The 22,183-nt window shown below is 42.5% G+C and overlaps 1 long non-coding RNA gene across 1 annotated transcript in view; it reads left to right on the forward strand.

Moving 5' to 3' along the window:
* Window positions 1-22,183, forward strand: part of LOC146344105 (uncharacterized) — a 114,897-nt gene that overhangs the window by 4,741 nt on the left and 87,973 nt on the right. The window contains exon 2 of the long non-coding RNA XR_014792581.1: window positions 414-483. This is a non-coding gene — a long non-coding RNA (uncharacterized LOC146344105). The remainder of the gene's footprint in view (window positions 1-413; window positions 484-22,183) is intronic.

Consider the following 22,183-nt stretch of genomic DNA (forward strand, 5'->3'; position numbering starts at 1 on the left):
AGAAATATATACATACATACACACACTATGCTGTTTTCAGGATGGTCAATATAGTGAGTCTAGGTAAAAAATAATCACAATACTTATCTGTAAGTTAGCAGTTAACTCTACAAACATGAGTCAGTTATTAGTAAGTCAAACCAGTTTGGCCTGTTCTGGTTGAGGAAAAACAATTGTTTGATCCTCTTTTTAGTTGAGGTTCAGCTTGAGTCTCAAGTCAATCCTGAACTGGAACAAAAAAAAGCCCCTAAGGGTGCAATCCTATGCATGTTTAGACAGAAAAAAGTCCTACAACACGCAGCATTGGACTTTTTTTCTGTCTAAACATGCATAGGATTGCGCTGTAATTGTTTTAACTCCCTGCTTGACACCAAGGCGGTCTGAATTCAATGTTGATGTTTTTTGTCATTCAGTGCCAAGAAAGATACACGGTACTTTTGAGAGCATCTTTGAGGATCTGGAAGGATCGTCCTCATTACAATGGTAAGAGCTACCTGCATTTTGATATTCTTAGATCAACAAGGGTTGACAGGCATGGGATGTGGTGGATCTGAGATGATGGATTCGGAGAGTCCAAGAGAAAATGATCTGGCAAGATACCATGACCCTCTGTGTCTGCCTTTCCATTGCTACATCAGATTCATTATTACAGTGCTGCGATGAAAAATGACAGATGTGACAGTAATGTGACCTTAGATGATGGATCTGGGCAGCGGTTAAGCTAGTTAGGGGGGGAAAAATGATCCAGTAGGATCATTTTCACCACTATGTTGGCAGTAGGCATTGGATTCATTTATAGTGAACAGATGTGATGTACATCAAGGCTTTTGCTGGAGTGTCGATAGCAAGGTGGGAAAAGAAATCAACAAATATGTAGACTGCCCTTTTCCCCACTGTGTTTTATTTTATCATCTTCCTCTGAATCCTTTTACACATGTACTTTGGGATGATGTTCTATAGTTCTTCACCCCACCCCCCACACTCATATTTATCTCCATCCCCATATTAAACTGCAGTAAAGAGCGCATTAAAAAAAATCAGACACACTTCACTCCTTATGCAATTTCTACTCTGTTCTCCTCCTCCCATCCTTCACCCCTCTAAATGGCCATCCAAATAGACTTATATGTTAACATGACACTTGTAAAGGATTGCTAGAACTAATTCCAACCTCCCTGCAAGGTAGGACTGCTCTGGAACTAATTCCACTCTCCTGCAAGGCAGGGCTGGCCAAACCTGGCCTTCAAGTCCCCTAAACTACCTAGTAGCCACCCTCCTAGGCTAGAGGCACTAAAATTAGGACTGAGGTTATGCAGAGAAAATCACATTAATTAAAGGTTGGATAAATATTTATTAAAGTAAAAAAGGGGGTAGAGGGAAAAGGAAGAATGGGAATAGGAAGTTGTACAAAAGGGCAAAAGCCAAATTACTTATATATGTATGTCCAGCTGTGAAGGCATTCTGAAGGCAGTTCTACTTAGCACTGGAAGCTATGGTGAAAGGGCTTGATCCTGTCTGTGAAGCTCTCTATTTTCTTCTTTAATCAGGCTCACAGTTTAGAAAACATTTAATATCCTCAGCAACAAAGGAGTCGATGCGCAAGTGTCACAGCTTTGCCATTCCTTTTGTGAGCATATCAAAGTCCACAATTCCAACACATCTTTCAATTCAGCATTATGGGGGGAAAGGAATACGTTCATGTTTCGGCAGCATTGCCCTCCTCCCTCTGTGTAGAGCAACGATGCAGAATCTCAGGCCCGGAAGCCAAATCTGAGGTTCCCCAAATGGCCCCTCCCCTTTCCTCTGGCCCTGTCCCCTTTCCCAACCACTGACTGTTTGGTGGTTTCCCTGAAGTTGTGCAGTATTTCCCTAATTCTAAAACGTTTAAATTCTTTTCTTAAGGCTTAGACAGAGCTTAAGTAAATATGCTGATATCTTTGACCCTGTTCCTTTTGCCTTTGGCCCTGCCCACCACTGGAATGTAGTCCCCAAGAGCTTCTCTGAAATGGAATTTGGCCCTCGGGCTGACAGAGGTTCAACACCCTGGTGTAGAGCTTCTACAGGATACAGTACAACTACAATTCTGTATAGTATTGTCAAGAATGATAGCCTGTTTTCTATCCTGAGATTAGGCCATGTTGTCCCATCTAAGGCAACCACCTGGAATAGTATGTTATCTAGAGACTCCTCAGCCCTTTGCTCAAGGCCAAGCATAGTCCCTGTTAATTGGGGAGTAACAACAGCTGGGTTTGGTGGGGAGTTCCAGCCTCTTGGAGGCAAGTGCAGTCCACCCAGGGGCTGAGCCAGTGATTGGCTAAAGGAAAATCTGCCCTGGGCATTAAAAGAGGGCTGAGGTAGAGGCATGGGGTCTCCCTTTGTTCTGGTGGTTCTTGGACCTGCTGACAGCTGGATGCTATCCTGGGAGGCCCATACTTAGGTATGTTTAAGGATAGGTCAGTTAGATTTATTGTTTTGCTTGGGTGTGCAGTTACAAGGCTCTCTATTTATTAAGGGCTTTTACAGTCAGGGCCAGAAATATTGGAAGAAGGATAACTGTTTTGGCAGTTGGCCTCTGTATAGGGATGTCAGAGAATTTCGCCACGAATCCCAGGGAGGCCGAATGCCAGCGCATTCGGCCCCCCGAAATCGGTGGCGAAACAGTCTGACCCCCCACCCCCCCGGGACAGGTCTTACCTTGTGCAAATGTCCCTGGCGGCGGTGGCGGCTCCGGCGGCGGTGCGGCGGCAGCGGCTGCGGCGGCCAGTCTTCCGACCGGCTGCCGCCGCTGCCATTTCCAGTAAAAAACAAAACAAAACAAAAAAGCGTGATAGGCTACGTAAACATTTACGTAGCCTATCACGGCTAGATTTTAAAAAAATACCGTGATAGGCTACGTAAATGTTTACGTAGCCTATCACGGCTGAGTAAAAAACAAACAAACCGCGCGTACGCAAATGGCGGCGCCCATGGGCGCCGCCATTTGCGTTCCTTATTTTGGCACGTCTAGTCTACGTAAACATTTACGTAGACTACGGCAAAAATAAGGGGAACGCAAATAGTGTAGACACTACGCTATTTGCATTCCCCTTATTTTCGCCATAGTCTACGTAAATGTTTACGTAGACTAGACGTGCCAAAATAAGGAACGCAAATGGCGGCGCCCATGGGCTATGGTTTTCCCAGTAGCGACGAATGGCTGTGAGAGCTGGACTATAAGGAAGGCTGAGCGCTGAAGAATTGATGCTTTCGAACTGTGGTGCTAGAGAAGACTCTTACGAGTCCCCTGGACTGCAAGGAGGTCAGATCAGTCCATCCTAAAGGAAATCAACCCTGAGTGCTCATTGGAAGGACAGATACTGAAGCTCAAATATTTTGGCCACCTAATGCGAAGAGAAAAGTCACTGGAAAAGATCCTGATGCTGGGAAGGATCGAAGGGAAAAGGAGAAGGGGATGGCAGAGGATGAGATGGCTAGATAGCATCACTGATGCAATTAATATGAATTTGAGCACGTTCTGGGAGAGAGCGGAGGACAGGAAGGCCTGGCGTGCTATGGTCCATGGGGTCACGAAGAGTCAGACACGACTTAACGACTGAACAACAACAACAAAGCTGTTCAATGGAACTCCCAACATGAGGTCCAAAGAGGTGTCCATGCGAATGAAGGAGGCCATCATTAGGCTGAGAAAACAACATAAACCCATCAGAGACATAGCAAAAACATTGGGAGTGGCCAACACAACAATTTGGAACATCCTGAAAAAGAAGGAATTAACTGGCAAGCTCAGCAACAGCAAAAGGCCTGGAAGACCAGAAAAGACAGCTAAAGGGGATGACCGCAGAATGCTGTTCATGGTATAGAGGAACCCTTTCACAACATCTGGCCAGGTCAAGAACGCTCTTGAGGAGGTAGGCATGCCATTGTCAATATGTACAGTCAAGAGACAGCTTTATGAATGTAAATACAGAGGCTTCACAACAAGGTGCAAACCACTGGTAACGCTCAAGAACTAAAAGGCCAGATTAGCCTGTGCCAGCAAACACCTAAAAAAGCCTGCCCAGTTCTGGAATAATATTCTTTGGACTGATGAAACCAAGATTAACTTGTACCAGAATGATGGGAAGAGAAAAGTATGGAGAAGGAAAGGAACAGCTCATGATCCAAAGCATCCCACATCATCTGTCAAACATGGTGGAGGCAGTGTGATGGCATGGGCATGTATGGCTGCCAATGGAACTGGGTCACTGGTGTTTATTGATGACCTGACTCTGATAAAAGCAGCAAGATGAATTCTGAAATATCGAATGCCGCCAAACTGATAGGATGCTACTTCATATTGCAGATGGATAATGACCCAAAACATACAGCAAAAGCTACCCAAGAGTTTCTGAAGGCAAAGAAGTGGGATGTTCTTCACTGGCCAAGTCAGTCACCTGATCTCAACCCAATAGAGCATGCTTTTCACTTACTGAAGACAAGACTGAAGGCAGAAAGACCCCCAAACAAGCAGCAGCTGAAGGCAGCTGCAGTAAAGGCCTGGCAAAGCATCTCGAGGGAGGAAACTCAGCATTTGGTCACGTCCATGGGTTCCAAACTTCAGGCAGTCATTGACTGCAACAGATTTTCCTCCAGGTATTAAAGGCGATCCTTAAGTTTGAAATGATGTTGGTTTGTTCCATTACTTATGAGCCACCAATGATGGGGTGGGGTGGGGTGTATGCCACTGGCTGTCCTTCCTGAATGGTTAGTGCCCCACTTTTGTCAAACCCCTTGAATTACACCTGAAAGACCTGACTTCGCTCCCATCTGGGTGTGTTTCCTTTCAACTTCAATGTGGTGGTGTACAGAGGCCAACTGCCAAAACAGTTATCCTTGTTGATGTGGAAAGACATACGCCAAATAGGATAAACCTTTCCAGGAATTCTCATGGGCTTCCAGTTGAATATAAATAATGCTAAAATTTGGCAAGCTTTAGGCTGGAGCGTATATTCTGTGCTGGATACAGTAGAATAGGCTCCGAGAGGTATACCATGTACCTCTCAGAATGGAACAACCTGGATTACCCTGGGTTACATTTTGAATGAATCTGCCCACAGTATTTAGCATCAGGATTTTTGCTCCTATACATATCTAACAAAAGACACAGATGAGTACCTTAGTCCCCGAAGGGTTTATATAGAAAATGTTATATTTTGAGTGGAGCAGGGAATTTTGGGGAAGCGACTGTCTTGTGCTGATCTCACTGCCTGCTCCTTAAAAAATGGAGGACAAGCACATATTATGGTTGCCGTACATGATTGATCACAATGAGTTAGTGAGACAAAAGTTGCCCGCAGCTGTGTTCCTTTTCTCTTATTATCCACCACATGAAACAGACTAGTTGTAATCTGTCTACTACAGTATGATGCTTTAGATGGGCTGTGTGTGGAAGGTGAAGAGTTAAGAATGGCATGTCTCCTTATCCAACCCTTCTGAAATGAAGGAGAAAAAAATGTATACATGAACCCAACTCCTCTAAACAAAAAGGAAGGAAGGAAGGAAGGAAGGAAGGAAGGAAGAAAGAAAGGAAGGGAGAGTAGGACTGAAATTTTAAAAGAAAGGTCAACCATCTTATTTCAAGGAAGAGAAGAAACTGTGGGGAAAAGTCCAACTCCATATATTTACCTAATTGTTTCACTAATGGGGATTTTCACTGGCAACAGATACATTACACAAGATGAGACAGGTTTCTCAGCTATCGTAAAATCATGATGAGTGCAAAACCCGCACCAAAAACCAAACCACACACAGCCCTTTCTGTTGAACTAGATAATCTGTTTCCCTGCAAACAAATAACTTCCAGGTTGAGTTTATACTTACAGTTGTGCTCTAGCAAAAAACAACAACACCCCCCACACAAAAAACCCAACAACAACAAAACCTTCTTCTGACTAAGAAGTTTAACAATGTGATCTCACAGACTATCCCCCAACACTTGAAAGAATGTGCTATGTTTCTGAAATCTCAGGGCACAATCTAGCTAAAGCTATGCACTTCCAAGTCATATTTATTTTGTTTGGAGAGATTAAAGCACATGCTTAACTTGAAATTAATGGGGCTTTAAGAATTGTTTATAGGGATGGATGAATGTGTCAGATTTGCTTTCTTGCATAGTCATTTTTTTTTTTAAATCTCAAGTTCTTTTCTGTCCCGTTTATGAAGAAATCTAAGAATTTTGGTAAGTTGTTATAAAAAAAATAAACTGAACAAAATTTTTACCCATGCTGTCACTTAACTTTGGCTGGAATGTTGTTCTCCATATTGATGAAAACCCATGTGTATGACAAAACCTCCATCCAACTTTGCTCTACAACTTAAAAAACAAAAACACACCATACCCCACAGCAAATTTAAATTTTGAAATTGGGACAGGTCCTAGTACTTTCCATAGCTTCACCACATTCACTAATCAAATGCAGAGAGAATAATTGCCCAGCATCCTTTTTTCATATAAGTTTGACTTGATTTTTAAAAGCACAGTCTTCAAGACCACAAAAAAATTGGCAGAAATCTCCTGTAGAAGATCTGTGTTGGTTACATTTTTAAGATTCAGGATGTGCTTGCAAAGCACAAAAACATCACATTTACAAACCTGAACAAATGTTCATCTCACTTCTAAAAGGTGCCAGAGCTTGTAGATGGGAATCATAATTTTTTGAAGTCACTGGAGTTGATTGGACTTTGGGAGCATCTGCAGAAAAGGTTCTTGAGTTCCTCTGCAGATTGGTTGCAGTGGAGGCTGGTGGCTCCTATGTCAGTAGGGCAGTGAATCCGCTCTGGATTTCAGTCAGAACCTTCGCACCTTGAATAGCTCCTTTAGAGTTCTGATTGGTTCTGACTGAAACGCGGAACAGATTCACCGCCCCACTAACATCAAAGCCACCAGCCTCCACTGTTGGTTGGTATTCACAACAGCCTTCCTTCCTTCACTTAGGCTGCAATCCTATACATTCTTACCTAGGAGTAAGTCCTACTGAATGTGATGGGGCTTACTTCAAAGCATACATGCATAGGATTGTACTTATTAATGTATTTTCTCATGGCACTGTCTTCTTTTACAGAAGACAATCTTCTGTTTGAAGGGCTGCCAGAGGACCGTCCTCTATTTGAAGGTATCCTCTACTTGAGGGACTGTCCTGTTCAATTCCAGTTTAAACATAAAGAACCATAAGAACTGTCGCTCATCAAAATTTAGCACCTGGACAGCAGACTTAGCAGACTTAGCAGGCAGGCACACAGGTCACCTGATCACAGGCTTCTGCACTAGGGTGAGAAGTACTGTATTTCTATTTAATTTCTAAAAAAATATTTCTAAATCTGCATCTGTACATATAAACCAGCATATGCACATGCTATGCAAATCAGTGTCCTCTTCTGACCTCTTTTTTGATTATGCATTTCCTCTCTTTTGCCAACTCATAGGTGGCCTCCCTACATGGCACACTAGAGAGTCTTTCAAGTATGCCAGCATGTCACCACACCCAGTTTGGGAATTACTGGGTTGAAGTGATAAGCATGTGAGATCTCTACCCATGTGATAATTTTGTTAACCTTTGACCTTTGCTTTACCATTTCCTGAATACTCATCCTGTACATCTGTCCTGAGTATGTATCCTTATCTTGCATGCAAGCAGTAGTCTTGGACTGTCTTTAAAAAACAGCAACAACTGGATGTTGCATAAAACCAGATATCAAATATTTCAGTTTTGTTGTCTGGAGTCGGGCCTGGCCTGAGGCCTAGTGTGAGACCTTTGTCAAACACCCCCTTACATCCTGACTAAAAGCCAGAGCTTCTCATTATTCCACTATGGGAACATTTCCCTTCATGAGAGAAAGTATTAAGGCTCCCTACTGCGTTCAAGCTGAAAACAAGTGAACACTGAAAAAAACACATTTCCAACTGAACAGGGACCCTTCCCCCATCCCACCCTTCTGCTTTTATACACAAAATTTTCCTTGCAGGCCTATCTCAAGCAAATGGCTAGACAAACCTTTCACTGCAACCCAAATGATAACAAACTAGCACCCTGTCAGATAAACTAGGAAAGTGATTTATGGGGAAAGCAAAGGCTGAAGGCAAGGGTCTTTTGCAGCAAATACCATGGCATCAACCCCTAGACATTTAAACCTAGGGAGGGCTATCTGAGACATTTTACTGATAGCTGCCGTGACAGAAGGGCTGGGAAGGGAAGAATATAGTTCTCTCCGGCTGCTGGATCCTAATCCAGAGGAAACTTTTTAAACATCCAAACTTACCCTTCAGCTAGGGCCTAATTTGATAATGACAAAGGCAAGGGGAACCCTGACTGGAGTTTGTACCTGACTGGTAGGTTTGATGATGGTTTCTTATTTTGAGGCAGGGTACCTTCTTTACTAATACTACATTTTAATCCTAAACAAGGAGCCCTTCCTTGAAATAAGGAACAGTTGGAAAACTTACTGCTTAGGCATCTTCCCCCTTACCAGCCAGTCATCTCTGGATCAAACTGGGTCTCACTTTGCACCATGACTCACTGGACCCTGCCCTTGAGTTTGGTTTTAATACCAGACTTGTTCAAGGTAGATGAAATGCTGCAACAGCCAAAGGGTCAGCTCTCTCAAAAGGGTGTTGAGGCTAAGCATTTGCCAAGGCCAACTAAGCACTCCTCACCACTTCAAGAGCATGACCATTCTCACTTTGTAGGACTCCTCTCCCCACTCCTTCTGAGAAGATTAACCTGAGAGAACTCTTGGTTTGTATGCCACACCCCTTCCAGGGCAAAGGAGCTCACTGAGAGTGACTTGCCTGAGGCGCCCACAGATAAGAAAGGCAAACATTACCATGGTCACTGTTCAGTTGTCTATAGTGATGCAGTTAATGGCCCCAACCCAGTTACATGTCGGTGAAGCAACTGGCAATAATGCAGATCTGCTGTTTGGCAGGGAGAGAGGAAGTAAGTTTATCCCCCACGCACCTCTCAGATAGCTGGAACTGTACTGATTTTCTAACCAGGCCTGCAGTCATGTGGCCCCAGAAGCATAAATGGGAGGTTGCCTCTGCAACACATAGGGTGGCCATGTATCCTCTATTTGAAGGCTCCCTCAGTTTGAAGGGCTGTTCTGTCCAATTCCAGTCTAAAGGTAAAGGACCATAAGAACTGTTGCCCGTCAACAGTGAGCACCTGGAGAGTAAACTGACCAGGGAGGCACACAGGTCACCTGGTTGCAGTTTTCCACCCTGTGGTGAGAGGTACCACATTTGTATTTTAATTATAGTAATTATTTCTGAATTTGCATCTATACTTATAAATTAGCATATGCACATGTTATGCAAATAGGCCTCCTCTATCGTCTTTCTTTTGGTTGATGTATTTCCTCTGTTTGGGGTAATTCATAAGTGGCCACCCTAATGTAGAGAGCAGAACTCTCACAGCAGAGCATACAACCTCCAGGCAAGCTTCAGCCCCAGTACTTCTTTTTGCAAAATTAACCACTGCATCCAACTGAAAAAAAAATTGTCATGCTTCAGCTGCACACTCTCATGAAGAAGAAAGGAACTGGCATCCCACTTTCAATTGTTTGGGGGCAGTTTTCACAGCCCTACAAATTAAGCCTCTATGTTCATCTGTCCCCCCCCCCCAATTCACACCTAAGTGCAGCTGTAGTGTTAATCATCTGCATTCAACCATTTTCTCTCCTCTGCCTTACTAAATGATGGATTCATATTACTTCATAGCTTAGCAATTGCACTGTGAAATGCACTTTTTATAGTGGGAAAATGCATGAAATTACACTCTTAATGGAACTGATTCCTCAGTTTTACTGCATCCAAGAGATTCTGTCAACATATATTCATGACGAAATAAAGGCAAAAATAAAAGGATTTAATGGAAAAGATGTAAATTTCCTTTTTCCCTCACTTCAGACTTTTATGTTACAGAAACTTAGTATGTCTCCCAACTTATTTTGCATTTATAAATCTCCACTTAGTCTTTAAGGGCAGAACCGAACTCCGCTGAAATGAATGGGAGATGCTGTACAATTGTTACTGTACAGGAAAACTTGGTGGACTGAGCTCCAAGTTATAAGGAATTATATTTCTCTTCCTCATCCTTCCTCCCCCCCCCAAAAAAAGCATTTGATTTTCATTTTAACCAGTGGAGGCTGATGGCTCCAATTTCTGTTGGGCTGTGATTCCATTCTGGGCTTTAGTCAGAACCAGCCAGAACTCTAAAGGAGCTATGCAAGGTGCTTAACCCTATCCCCAAAATGAGTTCAGCACCATGGATAGTTCCTTTAGCGGTCTGGCTGGTTCTGACTAAAACCTAGGATGGAATTACAGCCCCACCAAAATTGGAGCCACCAGCCTCCACTTATTTTTTTAATAGACTGTTATATAGCTCACCGTAATGCTACTCTATGTCTTATTTTGTAGGTTTGGTTTCTACACAATCTTTAGCATGTTATAGCACCTTACATAAGGCTATTACCATGTAAATTAGACAGATAATGAACTCTGCAGAAATGTTCATTTAGAGCAATATTATATATTAAACTGAAGGTGCTGAATTTCCTGCTCTAAATGAGATCGTATAAAGGTCAATGACTGTAAAATAAAAGCACATATCCAAGTAGGATCTAAGTAAAAATCAATACCAATCTACTTTATTTTCACATCACAGTGTTTATATAAATGTGTCAGTCACGTGAAATATTACACATCCTTTTCTGCTTGTGAGTGAAGCATCAGCTGTTTACCTTCTTTTTATGCCTTTTGGCATGAGATAACCTTTAAGTGAAAAGAAAAATGTAGCATTGTTTTATATTTTCAGGACTTGTAACTTTAGAGTTCCAAAAACTGAACTGAACTTATTCTTAGCATCTTAGTTGACATAAACAGGCCAACCATTCAATCCATAGAGACTTTAATTCAGACTGGGTGTGGAGACAGAATTAGTAACAGGATTTCTGGATTAGAATAGAATAGATGAATCTGCCTGTAGGTGCAAGCTTTTTAGCTAGAATCCAAACAACCACACAACCCGAAGGAGTTTGAGAGTTGTGTTTTTTGAACAGCAACCTCCCATGTCACATGGAGAACAAGTTTTAAAACTAAAAAGGTTTCCAAAACTGGCCTGTAATATGGCATAGGGATTTGCTATTTAAGGTTAAAAAAATATCCTTGGGCTCTTTGGAACCTGTCCTTATTTCCCTTCTATGTGAAATCAGTAGATCTCATTCCCACATAAATATGTTTATTAGGTCAGCCTATAGCTTTGTGTGTGTATCATTTTAGATAAGATGGAGCTCACTGCTCCAGTTGTCAAAATACGCTAGCTTGGTTCGCAGGTAATGTTAAACCCATAACTTAACATTATGTGCACTAGCCTCAGGTTTTTGTGTTTCCTCCTCCCCAGTCCTCCTCCAGTATGGCCTCAAGGAGACTGGAATGTTTTGCTTCCATTTTCAGCTAACCACTGCTTCTCATTATGTCCGAACTGGGAACTGTGGTTAACTGTGGCTTATTGAAACAAGCCATGATTATTAACCACAGTTTGAACTTGTTTCAATAAACAGCACTAGCCACAGTTTGTCCAAGTTTGGACATAGCGACAAATGTGGTTACTTGAAAATGGAAGCAAAATCTTCCAAACTCTTCTTCATGGCCATGCTGCAGGAGGAGAGTGGGGAGAGTGTATTGAGTCCAAGGTTCGTGTACCTAACATTAAATGATGGATTAGTCCAGGAGTGAGCAACTTGTGGCCCTCCAGATATTTTGGCCTACAACTCCCATGATCCCTCTACATTGGCTATGGTGGCTAGGGCTGATCTGGAGAGCCACAAGTTGACCACCCTTAGTTTAGAATTACATGTGAATGCAGCCATTGCTATGAATAATGAAGTATTTATTCATTTGATGTAGTTTTGTTCTGAGTCAACCATTAATACACCTGTCTGGATGGTCAGTCTTTTGCAATGCACTGATGTTCATGAAGAGAAACAATATTTTCCCATCTCTTTGTGCAGGTATGGTAGCTATTCTTAAGCTACCAAGGAAGGCGAGACACATCTGCCATTTTTGCTATTTTGAGTGTGGACATTTTTATGTTTAAAGCAGGGATGTGGAACCTCCTGCCCATGGGACTAATCTGGCCCACAGAGGTTCTATAGCCGGCCCATGGATTCGGTTCCTCTAGGGTTGGTGCTTGGTCTCCAAGCCATGCCCCCTGGAGGAATCTCAAACTGGAGATAACAGCGGGGATGTAGACAGTGAGTGGCTGGCCCTGGGAGGCCTGGCTGCTTTTCCCAGCACTGGCTGAGGCCCTTTTCACACTGCCCCAAGCCAAGGACTCAGCTGGCACTAGGAGGAGGAGGTGCTTCTCCCTGGGTCAGCCAAGACCCTTTCTCCATGCCGAGAGAAGCACGGAACTCCATGCCTAGTGCTGTGCTGAACATTTCTCCCACATTTTTTTTGACCATTCTCATTCAATTTGATAGAAGTGAAACTGCTTTCGAAAAGAAATTGAATGGTGAAGAAATTTTGGAGAAATTCTCCAGGGTTGGGTTTGGGTTTCCTGAGCTTGCCTTACTTAGGAGGTGGCTGAGGAGTGAGCACAAGTGTCCTGTTTCTCAATCATCTCTCTGGCAGCCTGTAGCCACCTCAGCTTCCTTCACTTCAATTAAAGCCCAGTTTAAGGCACCATGAAGTAATTCCTCCCATAGGGCTTTCTCAGCTCAGGACATGCAAGCAGCCTGGGGGGCTAGCTGTGATCAGGTACACTCAAAAACACCACACGATACTCAAAAACACCACATGATAAAACATCCTGAATGAAGCAGAACAATGGAAGCTTCTTTCATGGGGGTAGGAAAAAAAATCAGGAAATTGGAAGACAGGTTTTGGCAGATCACTCAGCCCACCTCATCCCTGGAGCTGGACACAATACTGCCCCCACTTGCATTGCGGTGGATGCAAATTGGGGGCTGGCCTGCCAAGACAGTTGATGCTGTTGCAGCACAAAGACCCTGAAAACCCTTACCAAGAAAGAAAAAGCTGTGCTACAAGCCCTGCCAATAGGGAAACCTACCTGGGAGAAACTGTTGGGAATTTCTCCTTCCCCTGGAGAAATTCGGTGAAATTGTCTCCCAAATTTCTCTGCCCAGAAGTAAGGTGGAGAATTTCAAGAGGCCGTTTGCGCACAGCTCTATTTTCAGCACAAAGAAAGGCAAAATGGGTGAGGCAGGGGTCGGGGTCACAGCCGCTGACATCATCCAGCCCACAAAGGGCCTGGTGAGGGGAGCAATTTGTCCCTCCCCCTGCCAAATGGTTTAGCACCCCTGGCTTTGACACATACCCATTTTTCACTAGATTGCAGATGTGCCATTTGAATGGTATGGACATTAGCATTTGAAGTTTTAAAGACACACATCCATTTTTCTGCAGATTGTGGACATGATTGTCTCTGTAGTGCTAGAGCCATCAGCTTAGGTTGCTGATGTGCCATTTGCAGATGGGCCATTTGAATGGAATGGACATTAGCATTTGAAGTTTTAAAGACATACATCCATTTTTCTGCAGATTGTGGACATGATTGTCTTTGTAGTGCTAGAGCCATCAGCACTACAGACATGTGAATATCGTACATGGTCTCGGGCTACCTGTTGGGATGCAATATTTGTACATAGATTGTCTTCCATATGTCTTTCATTTATAAAGAGCTATATAGAAACCTTTTTTGATAACTGTTTTAGGTTAGGTAGCATTTGTGTTGCTGGTCAAAAATGAATTTACTTTAGGAGATATGCCACAGAAATGCAGTTCGTGCACATTTACACTCAGGAGTCCATAACGCCTCCTTTATAAAGAACATATCTTGCATTTGCAGTGACAAAATGCAGTCTCCACGCTGAACCCATGAGTAAGGGATGTAACAATGGAGCTAATGGAGTGTAGCAAAATAAAATATTGGCTATTAAAGAAAGCTGGGCAGAGAAGGAAGAGCTATAGATGATACACTGAATGTGATCTCAACATCAAGGAAGGAAGGCAAAGAAGAAAATAGTAAGGACAGAGCTGAGCCCAAAGGCACCTGGTTGCTGACAGAAGAACTGAATGAAGTGTAGAGATAGCTGTAACATAATCTCATGTATGGTATAATATTTATTTGATTTATCTTTTCTTTAAAATATTTTATATTTTGAGGAGGCATAGCTTTCTCAAGTTACTCCTACAAAGTACAATTCCCAAACCAAAGAAAAGAATTAGTACAATTAACTAATACAGCAGCCTTAAACTTTTCATATAACAGCAATACAATCTTACTTTTATAAAATAAAAATGGGCATACATTCATTTAAAAGGGGACTGGAATATCAAGTCTTTAAAGCCCATTAAAAACAGAAAAGGAGGTAGCTATGTGTACAACCTGCGATAGGGCATTCCATAAGGATGAGGCAACCACAGAAAAGGCCCTGTCTTTGGTGCCCCCCAGCCAAATAAACCTTGCTTGTGAACGTGTGGCTCTTAGGGCCCAGGCAGGTTCATATAGGTGCAGGCAGCCCTTCAAATATGGCTTAAATATTGTTGTACCATAACATTGAATTTACCTACCTACCACACAAAGGTGAGATGACAAAGGAAAGGGGAAAGGAAAGCACACTCACACTGTCCAAAAATAATAAGGAAATAATAAAGCCTCATTCTATAGTTGAGCCTTGAAAAGCAGTAGGGGTGGGCTTTGGGGGCTATGAGCACACTCGGAAATGTGAGAATCTGTCTCAGGCGCTACCACAAAATGGCTGGGAGGTGTGACAAAGGACAAGGAACTTGCCAAAAGGCTGAGTGCAAGGCAGAGGTGGGGTCTGAGCCCCAGCTTTGAACTCTCAGTTTTCAGCACCAACAGAAATCTATTTCATAGTTATCCCAGCTGCTGGTAAGAAAACGTGTTTTGTTGTTGTTGTTTTTAAGTGGGAATGGTAGGGTACCTTGGTTGGAGCCAAGAAAGGTGTCCAGGCGTGAATTGTTGCCTATAGGAACCATGTTGCCTACCCCTGCAATACAGAATATAAGCTAGATGAGCAACTCTGTTTACAACTAAAACATTTGATACGTACATTCTTTCAAATTCATTCCTAGCCTCCACAGTTTCTTTTACTACCTTTTACATCTGAAGTGGCCCCTATATTTGGGAGAAATTCAAAGATTATATATGAGTTTCTAGGCAAAGAGCTTGCTGCATTGTATCTGCATGGTTTGACTTCAGAAAACACATCTTGCAACCTTGTTTCTTTTCTTTTTCTTTTTATCCATCATGTATTTTGAATCACATTATCCTGTTTTGCTAATACCTACAGGGGAAATGTTGGATAACATGTCTGAATAATCCAAGAAAAAGCTAATAACAATCATTCATGTGGGTGGCTGATTAAAAAGCTTTATTTTGACTCCAAACTATTCCAGTCTGTTTATATAAACCCCTATATTTTGTTCACATTTTTATGGTGATCAATTTTGTTTTTTACTGTCACAGAATATATGTTGTAATCTGCAGTGTTTCAGAAAAATCCCCCAGTCTTGCATTTATAACTGAGATTATGGACTTACTGGTACTTGGTGGAGATAGAAGGTCATGGATTTTTAACTGTGGCGAAGAAACTGACTCCTTATCTGACTTCAGAAGGTATTTTCTCAGCGTTCAACTTACACAGCAGAGTTCAAGAAGTCATGCCATCCTGTCACCTGATGGCAGATGTAGAGCATTACATGTAGCATTGAAGAGAGTTTACTGTGTATATGGATTATGTTCTTGTTCAGGTGTGTGTATGTGCGTCGTGAGAGGGAGAGAACATTGAATGCATGGACACAGTGAGGGGAACCCCCCCTCCCCAACCCCCGCACAGTAAGACAGGAGTAGTGAAACAAATGTGTCCACTTTGAGCCATGGGCAATGCGGGCAGCACGATGTTTATCTATTTCCAAATCCAGTGTTCTTTACTGCAAGGCCCAAGTACCGCTGGCAGTTCCCAGTCATCTGAACTGCAGCTCTCCACTTCTCTCTCTCTCTCTCTCTCTCTCTCTTTGTAGCAGCTGTCTACTCTCAGCAGGGGCTCTCTAACTTTGTTTTGCCTTATTGTTTGCAACAGCCCAGCTGTTGTGTCTGGACTACTGGAAGCAGCTTCGGGAGTGGGGAGTCAGGAGACCTGCACCCCATCAACTGTAAGGTGGCAGAGGTGGGGGAGAGGAGCCCTAAAGGCAAAGAGCAATATGATTGGCTAGCTACAGTGGTGCACTGCACAGGCACCAAAGGTGGAGAGGAATCAAATGTCCAGGTGAGAGAGGGGGTGGGGAGAGAGAGAGAGAGAGAGAGAGAGAGAGAGAGAGAGAACGAACAATGTGGACCTGTACTGAGGGATTTTGCAGCACTGAGTAGAGCAGAGAACTCTCTCAGACACAAGAAATAGATTGATCCCAATCCAAAGGCCTAGTGAGCCCCTTCAGGTGAGCAACGTGTGAAGGAGCTGGGGGTGTTGCTAGGCTTGGACCCATTTCATAGGGCCCCAAATCTATTCTACAGAGCCCTGAGTGTCTATTAGTGCCAACATAAGGGGTCTTTTCCCCCTCTAATCTTAATTGCCACTCAGGGGGCAGTTTTCAAGGGGGATTGTAGCTGGGGTGGGGAGGGTTAACTCTCTCCTCCAGGAGGTGATGTCCCTGAGATACCTAGAATTGTCAGCCAAAATTATTTTACACCAACCCTATTATTTCCTTGCTTCTTTCCTATCTACAAGTGGTTGGTTTTAATCACAAATTCATCACGGAACAGTTTTGAAGAATGAAATAGTAATGAGCATCAAAGCACATGAGGAAATTACACAAGATTGCAAAGTATTTATTGGAAAAGACCTGTGTGAGTTTGTCCTGCTTTGATGTCTGGCAACATTTAATCTCTTTCGCCACCCTATTCAAATACCTCCCCCGCCACTAAACATCATCTTCACTTGCATCTGCTCTTGTTTCTTTTCATTGTATGAATGAAAGTCTTCAGAAGTAAACAAGAAAAGAAAAAGAAAAGATGGGGTCATAAGAGAAAATCCACATATCACAAATAGATCTGCTAAGTAGCATCTAAATCAGCTTTACTTCTCTTCATTTAACAGAAGTAAGGATTTACAGGACGGTATTGACTGTCAGAGAGTAGATTTCTTTCCATCCCTGCTTCCTCTCCCTAAGACATGCTTTCTTCCCTCTCACTGAATCACATCCAGTTGAGAATTCATGTGGCCGGGTGTCCTCTTTTACAGAAGACAGTCCTCTCTTTCAAGGAGTCACTGTCTGAAGGGCTGTTCTGTCTAATTCTTGTTTAAAGATAAAGAACCATAAGAACTGTTATGTTAGTACCTGGACAGTTTCCCACAATATGGTGAGGTGTAATGTATTTGTATTTAAATTATAATGATCATTTCTAAGTTTGCATATATATATATATATATATATATATATATACACTCATGTGCAAATGTTACGCAACTCACTACCCTCTTTTATACTCTTTGGGGAGGGGGGTGATGCATTTCCTCTTTTTTGGCAATTCAGAAGTGGCCACCCTAGCTGAGATTGTCTGTACATCTGTTGAACCCCATGATGGCATCCACAGATGGCAAACCATCTCTTGCTTCCTGTGATAACTTTGCTGAATTCTTTGCTGATGTGCGGTGCGAACCTATGCATCTTGACTTAGAAGTACAGCTCTGGAAGTGTGTACAGAGGCGTGTAGTCAACGTCACTCACAATCCGTCCGACTTGGACCCGGCAGTTGATGAAGGATCAACCGAAAGCAGTGTCAGAATCAGCTGCTTGTCACAATTGCTTGGACCATTCTGACCTGTCCTCTCTCCTGAAGATGTGAGCAGGATGCTTGGAGGTGACTATATGTGAAATACATCCTTCCCCATTGTAGCTGCTTGAAGCCAAAATGGTTAATGTGTCCTTGAGGGAAGCTGGGATTTTACAGGGCTTGAAAGATGCTGTGGGTTCCAGTAGTCTTGAGAAGGGGCCAGAGAAACCCTGATTTTCAAGGTCACTGAAAGAGTGAAGGCAGAGGGGGGTGGGCAGAGCTGGTCTTATCCTTCACAAGAAAAAAAAGAGGGCGGAACTCCAGATGCCAAAGGAAGATTTCTCTGTAGTCCCAAGGCATTTCAGAAATCTTTCTTCAGGCCCAGGGCAGATTGTCAACAATCATCCAACAATGCAAGGAACACACACTCTCCCCCGCTTGTGGCACCATCCTATTTTTGTTGTTGGTTTCTCCTATATGAGCCACAGAGCCAATCCATACAACCTAGTTGTGGGCATTTATTAAACCTATTCCAACTTTTCTGCCAAGATGGATTGAACATATACACGGCGAAGCAGTTCTGTGAGTATTTCCTAATGGGAGGGGGTGAGAGGAAGCATCAGGACATGTCGTGCCTATTTCCTCTGCTCTCCTAGGTCTCAAATTAGGGGTGGGGGTGGGGTGGGGTGAGGAGCCATTTTTCTGCATCCTTCAAGAACCAGTTGCTTGCCTTCTGTTTCCTCTACATGTTCTCAGTGTGATAGCTCAGAGTGAGACAAAGAGTCAGAATGTTGGGAACTAGCATATCTACATATATTCCTTTTAAAACAAAGATTTATAGTATTTACACGCTTAACTAGCAGGCTTTGGCACCATAAAAGCGTATCAAATGACACAGCTGTCAGCTGCACTTTGACCAGGCGAGGCCAGCTGTTAACAACTGACAACTAACAGCTCTTCAGCACTGCTAGTACTTAACAAGTGATCCATGTAGCCAACACTGAATCGGCAAGCCACACATTGATAACAACTAAGCATTTTTAAGCATCATTGTAAGGCAGGGGTGGGCAACTTTGGAGGCTCCGGGGGTCAGTTTCTGCCCTTCCCCAGAACCCACCCTGGGCCATAAGTACCCCGCTGCCAAAATCACCTCACCTAATTGCCACCAAATTTTGGCAACAATTCAGTAGTAAAAAAGAAGCCAAATTTCCCTTTAACAGGTGCGCAGGGAGCTTGTTTTAATATAAAATCATGCTCCAGAAACCCAAGGGAGCACAATTTGGCATTGAAACCTGGGCTGCCTGTTTTGAAGGTAAAATGAGGCTTTTTTTTTCTTGCTACTGTCACCTGCTGTCAAAATTCAGTAGCAATTCAGCTACACAGAGGTGGTGAGTTGAGGGTGTCGGGGGCCACAATAAAGGACAGGAGAGCCACATGCTGTAAGGGTGCTTCCAGACTGGTGGCTTCTATAGCACTACATAATCTGCTCTTCCACAGTAAATCCCTGTTCCGCAAGTAGAAGAACCCTCTGTCCAATTTTGGGGAATCCCTCTCCCCCCACACCATTGCTCACAGACTCTTTTTCGGCGGGCTGGAGGGGTTGCTGTGGAAAGGAGGGGGCAGAGAATTCTACTTCTGCCAGTGCAGTTGATCTAGTGTAAACCTGGATCCAACCTCTAGTATGGAATGACCTTAATAATAGTCTGGCCTTATCTGACTTATGCTGAAGTATTTGTATTCAATCTGATTTAGGTTTCTCCTTAATGGACCAGTTGCCTCTCTCAGGAGCCCATAGGATCTAGTGTAAGTTAGATTATTCACAAAAAATATTCACAGAAAAAAATGGAACTGGGGTTGCAATCTGTTGTGAAGAGGTTCAGAAAAATGTTGCCATGCCAAATCTATATTTTATTTTATGATGTATTTATTTAAATATTTCTTGGCCTCCTTTCAGGGCAGGAGCCCTCTCAAGGTGGCATACAACAATAAAACACTTAATAAAAACCCAAGTAGTATTAAAAATGAGAAAAACAGAATAATAACAGTAAGAACACAATAAAAACAGCAACAACAGCAACAACAGCAAGCATATCAGGGGAAGGCCAGAGTAAAATAGTATGTTTTCTGGACCTTCTTAAAAGCCTGAAATGACAGGGACTGGTGGACCCCAGAAGTCAACTTATTCCAGAGGTGTGGGCTGCATGTTCATACTTGACCAGGAAATTTTCATTGTTGCCAGGCTTACATCTCAAAGCATTGTTTTTGTTTTTGTTTTAATTCATAATATCTGCATTCTTATATTTTAACACTTTTCCCCATCTCCAATGGTTTGCTTTCTCCTGATATTTAAATTCAAACAATATTTATTACCATATCATATATTTCCACATTCTGGGGTAAAAAAAATGAGAAATCTAGAGCAAAATATCCATGTAGATGACAAATGTATTCATTTAGACCTAAGACTAGCAAACCCATGATGCATTGTGCCTGCAAGTGAAAGATCATGTCTAAAACCATCTTGGAACTTTTCCTGTGTGCTTTACACATGACCAGTGCTGGAATTTGAGGATGACTTCCTTCTTTGCACCAGATATATCAGAACAAATCTTGGTTCTGGCACAGCAGTTATTTTCAGTTATGTTATTTGTCAGAACTAGGGATGTAACAGCAGTTCCATTCAATAGTCATTTCAGGATTCCAGCAGAAGGTTAGTTCCACCCAGGTTTATTTCTGGCCAACAGTTTAGATTCCAGAATGTAGCTGACAGAATTCTGCACATGCAGAATTCTCGCTGGTGATGCCTTGATCATGGGATTCCCTCTCCGGGGAAATGCCGTTGGCCCCCACGTTACTGAGTTTTAGACAACAACCAAAAACATATATGTTCACCTGGGATTTCAAGATGTAACTTGGCCCTGGGACATTATTGCTATAAGGTTTGTCTGTTGTGCTGTATTTTTAGTTTTGTTTTATGGTTGATCTTTTTAATTATGTATAGATGATGGGGTTTTCATGTTGTGTACTGCCCTGGGCTTCCTTGGGAGGAAGAGTGATATATAAATACTTTAAAATAGATATTTTATTTTGTATTTTTTATTATTTTAACTGTTGTGCAATAACGTAATGGTGAAATTGTACTAATATCTGTCTCTCTATCATTTGGGCTTGTCATAGGGTTTTGTTTTGTTTTTAGGCAGAGGAGGAGAGGCCTCCTTTGGTGAACTTGGCTTTTCATGAGATCTTTAAAAGAATTTTGACAGAACAGGGCTCCCCACCCCTTTTAAAATTGTGAAATGGTGCAATGGTGTAAAGATGAAATAATGCGATTTCACCATTATACTTTTGCACAATTGCATGTATCAAAAAGGGGAGGTGGAATTTAAACATAAATTTTTAAATGGTAGCAGTTCAGTTTTTTCCTGAAAGAAAAAAAAAATCTGAAACAGGACTGCGAAATCTGGGGTGTAATCTGGTAGAGACCATTGCTGTCCTTAGCTAGAACTCTTTCCCTGACCCCAGCATAGCACAGCACAGCACAGCACAGCAGTGTCTATTGAGAACAGGCAATCATCAAGCAGATCTTTATACCAATAAGATGATGTAAATCTCTACCTAACAGCAAATGGCAGCAAGAAACTACTGGAGATCAATAGGTCCAAAAAGCACTTATTTTGATACACTGTGTCTCCTAACCTGCATAACAGTGTCATATGAATGCCATCATTTCACTCAGACCAGGGAACAGGGAGGGTATCTCCAACCCTTTTCAATAGCCATGTCTTCTAGTAAGACAATGTGGCTTCACAGCAAGTAGGAAACAACTAAAAGTGTCTGCCAGGCCTCCCAGAGCCACGAGTGCTCTATGGCTGTAATGACATAGGTCATCACTGATACTATTACTGCTTCAATAGGCTTACCAATGCCATTTCTTTCAGGGAAGCTACCTTGACCCAAGTCCAAGGGCTTCAGCTTAATTGTGTTCTAGATCAAGTTGTTCAGTGTTACAACATTAGATCAAAAGCAAATAAAGTATTCAAAAGAAACTTGTCCACCAGATCTGAAACATCATATGAAAGCAATCCATGTTGCATCATAAAAATATATATATATATTCTGGGAAAATGTGCATAACTTATCTTCAAGGTGCCCTTTTCTTCCCTGTAGTGTTTAAAAAAACCCCCAAAACTATGGACACCTTTCAGTAATTTTTCCATAGCTTAGGCAGCCACCAGACAGAAACATAATTAGCCAGGCATTGTTCATTTCAACTGTTCTCCCTTAGGTTAAAATCTTGAAATATTTTTAGGTGCAAGTGTGTATAGCATATC

This window comes from Heloderma suspectum, chromosome 5 (genome assembly GCF_057233095.1).
Source record: "Heloderma suspectum isolate Gila_16-S chromosome 5, 16-S_ref, whole genome shotgun sequence".
NCBI classification, from domain to species: Eukaryota; Metazoa; Chordata; class Lepidosauria; order Squamata; family Helodermatidae; genus Heloderma; species Heloderma suspectum.